This window comes from Erigeron canadensis, chromosome 1 (assembly GCF_010389155.1).
Source record: "Erigeron canadensis isolate Cc75 chromosome 1, C_canadensis_v1, whole genome shotgun sequence".
Lineage (NCBI taxonomy): Eukaryota > Viridiplantae > Streptophyta > Magnoliopsida > Asterales > Asteraceae > Erigeron > Erigeron canadensis.
This window is the reverse complement of record NC_057761.1, coordinates 17,229,586-17,238,350: the sequence shown is the minus strand read 5'-3', so window position 1 is coordinate 17,238,350 and position 8,765 is coordinate 17,229,586. Positions and strand designations below refer to the sequence as shown.

Here is an 8,765-nt window from a genome sequence, read left to right as displayed (position 1 = left end):
AGTTTTTCCTACTATTGCATCGTAGAGATTCATGTGATTCTGTAATAATTTTACGCCATAGCTACGTAAAATTACCATAAGCGTAACGACTTGAACTTTCTTCCCGTCCCCCACTTGCCAATCCATGTAACTAACTACCGATTCCCCTCACTGAGTTTTTTCTCAAGTATCGGGATGGTACTAAGTGCACTAATGACGAATTCGGGTTTTTCAACCAAATGCAACAACATCTATGTAACTGAGTAGCCACTTATTGAGCTCAAGACTCATTAAGTCGACTTGCTCGACTCCATCTAGAAAATGTTGATACTCAGGACATATACATGCATACCACCATAAGGCGGCATCAACATGGACCCAAATACGATACTATGCGCCACATCAGCAGGTCTTTGATGGGGTCCACTGCTATGGAGAAGTGGTCCCCAAGTTAACACATAGATAAAGTGGGACCAACCCTTTGGCACATCAGCTTCAATGAATTTTTGCAGATCCTTAGGAGACAACAAAATTCATTCTCGAGATCCTTGGGAATAGATCGTATGTTACGTGGATGTATACCAACTAATTTGCATGTTTTTTTATACGTAGAGTGGGTTTGATCGGACCCAACACGACTAACTTTCCAACATCTTCAACCCCCGATTTCATTAAGCACACGGTCTCTAGCAGCGCAATCTTGCAAAAATCGACTCGCTTGTCGTGGACTGCAATACCCCCTCCGATCCCGAAACACATGAAGGTTTTCGAGCTGAACATGGTAAGCCAATCCATGACCACCATCTCTAGCTCGGTTGCAACCGGCGAAGCTAGCCATTGAACCCAGCCGATTAAACCATTGCATAGCATGTCACCCACAAATATGCAGCTGAACTTACAGTAGCTGGAAAGAAAGCAAAGAATTTTGGACTCAGCCAATGTGTCATACCAGGATTATATCATTTTGAATATCTCTTAAGATCGTATCAATGTTTCTGGTATATTTGGTGGGTTTTAGGTACCCGATTTCTTAGGTAATTTGTTTGAACTCGGCTGAGGACAGGGTAGTTTCGATGTTTTTTTATAATAATCGACGATGAAATCAACCATTTTTATGGCTTTTCACGAAATCTCAGGGTCAAGGGCTTAAACTCATTCAAATTTCCGACTTAACATTGAGATAATATTGTCTCGGCTGATTGATCAACGCTTCCCATTTTTTTTTTTTTGAATATATATTTGTGAATATATGTTTATGGCTTTCAAAGATGTTCAGAGCCTGATGCCTTTTATAAATCTATGCTGATATTGCAGTATAATAAATTAAATATTTCGATGTGCCTAGATAAATGTGGAATCTATAAGAGAACAATGCATCTTCAATTCGTTCATAAACATAGCTTCAGTTTTTGTGACACATACTAGACAACACAACACTTGCATAGTTGCATGTATGAAGGTTTTCTTTTCAGTAAAATTAAGTAATCGTATAATTGAATTTAACAAAGCTAACTAACAAGTAAAAAGTATTTGCACATTTTATGCAATTGAATCTGTATATCAATTCAAAATGACCGGTGTTGTTGTATATAACATATAACAGTACGAATATTTTAAGGGTTAATATGATTACTCTTGTTTCAAAACGCAGTACGTATATTTAATTTCTATGTTTTTTGCTTCAGTGTTGTGACTATCTTATGTGTTGATTAATGCATCTAGCTATCTAGCTAGTTATAAGACAAATCATTTTTCGTCTTGCACTTCCGCACTTAAAAATTTTGAAATAAATAAGGTTTGATTGTAAACGTCCATAACATTTTTGTGAATACACCCTGATAAAATGTCTTTAATGACACCGATTGCGTGTTATAAAGGGTCAGAGACATACTTTTGTATCATAAATCAACCCGTCATAATCTTTATGACACGTATTTCTCGCGCATAATTTCTGACACTTGTTTAATGACACTTTTTTATGACACTTTTTTTGTGTGTCATGGTTCAATTTTAAAATAAAATAAATTTTTAAATAAATTACTAAAATTCACACATTAAATAAGAGTTAATCTTATACAAATACAAAAGAGCGATTTGATATATATCAAAATAATGTGTTTCATACAACCACAGTTTATTTTAAATTCTAAAATTAACCATAAAGTTTACAACCGTTAAATTATATAGAATTCAAGACCGATAATGAAGCTTGCCACATAATTTGCCCATTCTTCACAAATTCATCCAAATCATCATCCCGTGCATTCTTTTTTACCTTCCCGGATCTGCACCTTGTAACCTGTTTTCAAAAATTATACAAGGAATGTGTAAATGTAAATACTTAAATCTGTGATTCTGAAAGCTTTATTGCATCGAAACACTACAACATCGAAAGAGCTAATCCATAATCATGCAAAAGAATATCTGCATTCACAAGAAAACCAACACGAAGTCATGGTAATCCTAATCCTATTACCTCGTATAGTACCTTAAAAATCTAACAGCAACTGAGGAGTATCCTTTCCAGATGTTTTGCTTCGATCTTGTCTCCCCCTTCAGCAATAGTAGCAGCACGTTGGACAGCTTCTGCATTAAAGATATATACAACTTTATAATTTCCTAAAAATGCATTCTTCTCCAATGCTAAGAACTGAATAATCACTTCCTTTATACTAATAGAGTAATGGTCACTAGAAACAGGTGGATCTACCTGTGACAAATATCGCAGAAGTTCACAACTGAGCTTCACGGCATTTGAATTGGCTGCAACCAACAGTAAACTACTAATTACAAAACATAGTGACGAAAAAAATCATTCGAATGAGATGAGAAAAAGCAATGCCATATCACCTTGTATTAGAGTTCTTACATGCTTTGAAGAAATAACCAGATACTAATCTGCTTATTTTAAAGTAATGAATATAATTTTATTACTGTATATGTATACTTTTATGACTCGGGCAGATTCGGTGCATCAAACACTTTGCAGACACACTATTCCCCCTTGCCCTTCCTAAACATCAATCTCACAGTTGCTGCATGAGCAAGAACATGCCCTCCTGCTGTTTTTTTTTAATCTGATATGAATACCCCACCACCGGGATCAGCTATCACTGCAAGAAAACATTCACAAAATGACCATTTGAGATTTTCTAAGTAGATTAAACAAGGCAACTATTTTGCATTAGGTTAAACTGTTTCAATTGAAAAGTGAAGTATAACCTTGGTTTGTCATGTACACTGCTACATTAAACAAGCCTCAGAGCCAATTGTTAAAAATGAAATACATGAATTGTCACTTTTGAGCACAGATATATAGGGTATTAATCAAATTTTACCAAAGCATTTCCAAGATGAGCAGTATAAGTCAACAACCTGGCGCTCTGCAAGTTCTCCTCTTCCAGTGAAGTCTACTCGGAACAGAGCAATGACAAAATCAACAATCTGGAAAATTTCATAAGTTCAGGATAAGAATCAATAGATCAGCAACAAATACATGCTTGGCTTCTTATTTAATACAATCAGTTACCACACAAAATAGATACAAATAAATACAAATAACTCATTAAAAATGTGACAAAAGATGATACAGGAAATAGGTAATATTAGATCAAACTTATGTTGTTTCACAGCAATGCCATACTCTTGTTTCTTAGTGGCAGCCTTAGCAACATAAGGAGCTTTCTCCTACTCACAAACAAACACACAACAACAATTTCAAACAAGTGCCTTCAATAAAGCATGGAACTGAATTAACTCGATTTCATGAAGAGATCTTACAGATACAGACATAGACTTCCATTTAGCTCCACCTTACCATTTTGAAGGTTCGAATCTGTCGCTTAGACAACTGCAATTTGTTACTCAACTCCACTCACCTTGGAGATTTCTATCCGTTCCACTCATTTCTTTTTATGCTTACGACACCAACGTATTAGTCATGAGAGATACAAATAATAATAATAACAACAATTTGCATACCATAGTAGTAACGATAACTGTACTTAATTTACATCTTACAATTTAGTAGATTTCGAGGATGAAATCATTTTAAGTGGGTGATATTGTAATAACCGTAAATTTTTATATAAAGACTCATTAGATAAGGTATGTTAATGTTAACCCACTGTAGCTAAAGCTAATAAGATAATACGGAGTATATAATATACATAACATTAAAAACTCCCTTGCTATTTGTGTTCTTCATCTTAGCAGATGAATCAACCACAATTCCTATAGACATCTTTCTTGACTGGCTAGATGGACGGTACCAAAACTACAATTCCCATTCATACGTTCTTACACACAAATATTTACTCTATAAGCTATCTGCACTTATCTGAACTTTGATAAAAGCAAATTATCCTCAAAAAACCAGTAACATGATTGAGCATATACACATATAAACGCACAAGAATCATTACAACCAAAACTCCAAATCCTACTTATACGATTCTAGCAGTGATTCAACATTATTTGATCTATTAAGCATCTATATAAACAGCATGATTTAATCTATTAGATATATAGATACAGATACATATAGATATATTTTTGTATTCAATATAGACACAGATACATATATATAGCTATATAGACAGACATATATATAGCTATATAGACAGTACTGTTCATCTTTTTCATCATGTTGAATATACAAAATGAAATCTACTAAACGTCAATACAGAAGCGAGTTGTATAGATATAGAAATAGATATAGATACATATATATGGATATAGATACGGATGTATAGATATAGATATAAATATTTAAATATAATATAGAATATAGATACAGATACACACATATGTATATGTATATGTATATATATCGCCACCAATATTTTCCATTTCAACTAATTACTTATGAGAGATAGAATAATCATTTCATAACAACTGAATTATACTTCAAATTATTAATTAACATAGCAAGTAATTACAATAAACTAAAATTTAATTTTAATTAACTTACGAGCAACAGGAGTGAAAACAAGGGAAGGAACGGATCAAGTTGCGCGTGAAGAACATCGGAGCCCTAAATTGAAACTGAAATATATATATATATATATATATATATAATATATATATATATATATATATTTGATTGATTTGAGCCCTAAATTGAAATTGAAAATTGAACATCGGAGCCCTAATTATAAAGACTAATCAAAAGATGAATAATGAGGGAGTAAGGATCTGAAGACTAATGCGTGTGTGAGAGTGAGTGAGTGAGTGAAGGAAGGATAATATGGTTTTAGGGGAAAGGGTTTAAGTTTTTTAGAATTGATTTCAATTTTTTTTGTTGTCGCCGAAGGAAATGTCATTTTACTCCGTGTTAGACTACCTTTTTTTATGACATTAGAAATTGCCTATCATCTAGCTTTGAGATTGCACAATTTATTACAGTTTTTTTATGCCACATGTTTTTGTGTGTCATAATTTGGTGTGTGTCATAATTTAGGTGTCATTAAAGGTTATTTTTCTAGGCTAGGAAGTTCGGGAAGCTAGTAGGAGAGAGGAAAAAAATATATTAAATACCGGTATTTTAATCATACCGGTAAGCAGTGGCGATACCACATGGGGGGAAAGGGGGCAAATACCTTCCTCGAAATTTAGATTTTGTCATGTATTTATAAGTTTTTCATCGATTTTTAAAAAATTCCTATAGGTTTCTAACATTTTGACCCCCTTTTATACTTATATTTCACGGATTTTTTTATTTTGCCCTTTTTGAAAATTTTTTCTAGTACTGCCTCTGCCGGTTAGTCGGTGTTATTGGCCGATATTACTAGTATGGTTAATTTTATAGAATGCTAAAAAAAACCGTGTTATAGTTTGACCAAAATAGTCAAAATACAATCACAATCTACACAAAAATAATATCAAATACATAATTCATAACAAAATATAACTTTTACACAAACAACAACAAATAATGTTAAAGTATCATAAAAATAAGGGTTAAGTGCAAAAATCGTTAATGTGGTTTGTCACTTTTGCAATTTTAATCCCTCTGTCAACTTTTGGTCCAAAATCATTAATGTGGTTTACACTTTGTCTGTACTTCTGTTAAGTCTCTCCACGTACAAGTCAAGTGTGGGTCATTTTCGTCAGTTCGATCACTTCACTTTTTCCACACTCTCTTAAAATCCGATCGACGTCGAAGTATCGATCGAAAATAAACCTAAATACCTTATACTAGATAGGGTAAGTGGGTATCATTGTGTCTGTGGTTATAGTCAACTTTTAACAATTTTAATGGATTTTAAAGACAATAATAAAAGTAATGTTAATTAACTAAAGCAAAGATAAAAAATTTTATTATACTAAAACATGATTGCTCTAATAATTTATTAACCAGTTACATCTTTCGATTTCTTTAAGTTTTCAATTTTGACTTTTCTTGACTTTTTATTATATATATTAATAATAAATATATATATTTACACATAGTAGTCGACCAAGATAACTATCATATTGGATAAGTACAATTATAATTTGTTTAATATATAAAAAAGATGGCTTATATCGATTAGTTAGTATCCTCCTAAAACTATAACTTACTCTTACATGCTTCACATATAGTAACATTAACGACGCAATGAATACAAAATAAAATTCCAAATTCTACTTAACTCTATACAACCTTTTTAAAAAAATACAATGAATACATAATTTGAAATTTTCAAAACCATGTACCATTACTTCGATGACTCAAATCTACATGATGTAACTTTACCGACGTCTCCTGAGTACAAAATAAAAAAGTCTTTATATGACAGCAAAATTCGTATATCAATAGGTACAAGTTATAAATATAATTTTTAGATAAAAAGAGAGTATTCTTTAACTTAAAAATTTTATTATATTCATTATGTTGTTCAAGGGAAAAGTTCAACTACCAAAACTGAAACAACAACCTTTATACAACTGTTCATTTATTTGTAATATTCGTGTAATTTATATCACCAACTATTGCTTGATCAGCCTTCGATTGTGCAGCCGGAAGATCTTTTTACCAGAACCTACATAAAGAAAATATTATTTTGTTTTTTATTTTATTTTATAACATTTTTTACATTTGAACTGAATAGTTAGTTTTTATGTATATCTTCAACTTTGAAATTATGAGTTTTTATTACTTTAATGTATAAATATATAATATTAATAATATCGTAAGTCCCATGTCCAGTGTTGGATGCGGGTCTAAAATCTAGTTAATTGACTAAACTTTAATTAATAAAACAAGACAAAATTAAACAGAGAAGTTATAAACGATGATAAAAAGTGCATCTCCCGAATCCCCAAAGTTGTGTTAATTTACCTAATAAACTTTACCGAGTATTTATTCTAAATTACATCGACATAATTTTATTACTTGACAAGAACAATTTTGGGCACAACCTATGTTAATTATATGACCTATCTTAATCCCTAAACTAGGTGGACTCAACACAAATCATTAACTCACAATAACTTGTCTTACCAAAATCCAAATCAAATAATAGTGAGTAAATAGTCAATCAGTCATATGAATTATAATCCAAAAATAACAATGTTTACGCGATTAAAAGTAAAGTTCATCAAGTAAAATTAACTAACAATTGTTCATCGGTAGAGATTGCAAAAACCTTAACCGAACATAATCATCTTCAAGTCACCAATGGTAGATGTAGAAATTCGTTGTCGCATGATGATGTTGTTCGACTTTCTGTTCGTTCCAGGATTCGTCCGCAACCCTCTCAAACTTTTAGGCTGTCGAATATTATGTGTTTCCAAATTCGTCCGCAGCCCTCTAAATTAATGAGGCTGCCGACTCTTAATTGTCCACCCCTCCAAAACACAAATAATAGAATATATAGACTTCTGCTTCTTGAGACCCACGTGAACATCAAAGGCAATAGCCTAATCTTGTTTTGATTTTGGGCCGCACCCATCAAGGAATGTATGGTTGCTCTTTTATTTTTTCTCTAATGTCCATTTGCATAAGAAGCCCAAAACACAAATAATTATGACTCTTATTGTATTGTAATTTCATTAAAGGCGAGGACCATGAACAGTGTCACGTGACATATGGCATTATTCTATTAGTCCACCTGTATCCTGCGTTTTTTCCCAGATTTTGCCATATCGGATTCCGTTAAGGTTATTTTTTGTTCGGTTTTTCTTGGTTTCCTACATAGTTTTTTTTGCTTTTGTGTTTTCTTTCTATTGGTCCACCTATACCCCGCGTTTTTTTTGATTTTGCAATATCGGATCCCGTTAAGGTTATTTTTCTTTTGGTTTTTGTTGGTTTATTACATAGTATTTTTGTTTTTGTGTTTTCTTTCTATTGGTTTATCGTATATCCCCATCACTATTTAGATTTTGTCATTTTGGATCCCGTTTGGGGTTTTTTCTTGGTGTTCATTATAGTTTTTTGGCTTTTGTTCTAAATTAATATATTGGAAACTTTTACACAATATTTTATTTTTCCTTTGTTATTTCTATTTTCGTTAAGGTTATTTATCTTTTGGTTTTTCTTGGTTTTTTGATACCTTTTTTTTTGCTTATATGATGTAAGGTGCCCTATTGTTGCATGAATCGTAATAAGATGTGATTTGTTATGTTAAGAGTGCGGAATCCTCTTGAGATAACTAGATTGCTATTGCCTTTTGCTGATTAATGAGCAATTAACCAACCCAAGGAGATGCACAAGGCTTGTGTAGGAGGTCACACGAAGGAACAAATAACCTTGATTCAGGTATAATCAAAACAATCTAAAATGATTAGAAACAATTAACAAA

The 8,765-nt window shown here is 32.2% G+C and overlaps 1 long non-coding RNA gene and 1 pseudogene across 3 annotated transcripts; both read right to left on the bottom strand.

Annotated features, from left to right (window-relative positions):
• LOC122585567 overlaps window positions 1-1,196 on the bottom strand; it is a 1,462-nt pseudogene extending 266 nt beyond the window's left edge.
• A 1,508-nt stretch (window positions 1,197-2,704) lies between these two features.
• Window positions 2,705-5,050, bottom strand: LOC122585594. 3 transcript variants are annotated; one of them, XR_006321737.1, is made up of 5 exons: window positions 3,760-3,812; window positions 3,623-3,666; window positions 3,355-3,423; window positions 2,830-3,092; window positions 2,705-2,742 (listed from the first exon to the last, which is right to left on the bottom strand). It is a non-coding gene; the product is annotated as an uncharacterized LOC122585594 (long non-coding RNA). The 3 variants fall into 3 exon arrangements; XR_006321735.1 differs by lacking the exons at window positions 3,623-3,666; window positions 3,760-3,812 and adding an exon at window positions 4,952-5,050; XR_006321736.1 differs by having other exon boundaries at window positions 3,623-3,828.
• Between the last annotated feature and the right edge of the window lie 3,715 nt (window positions 5,051-8,765).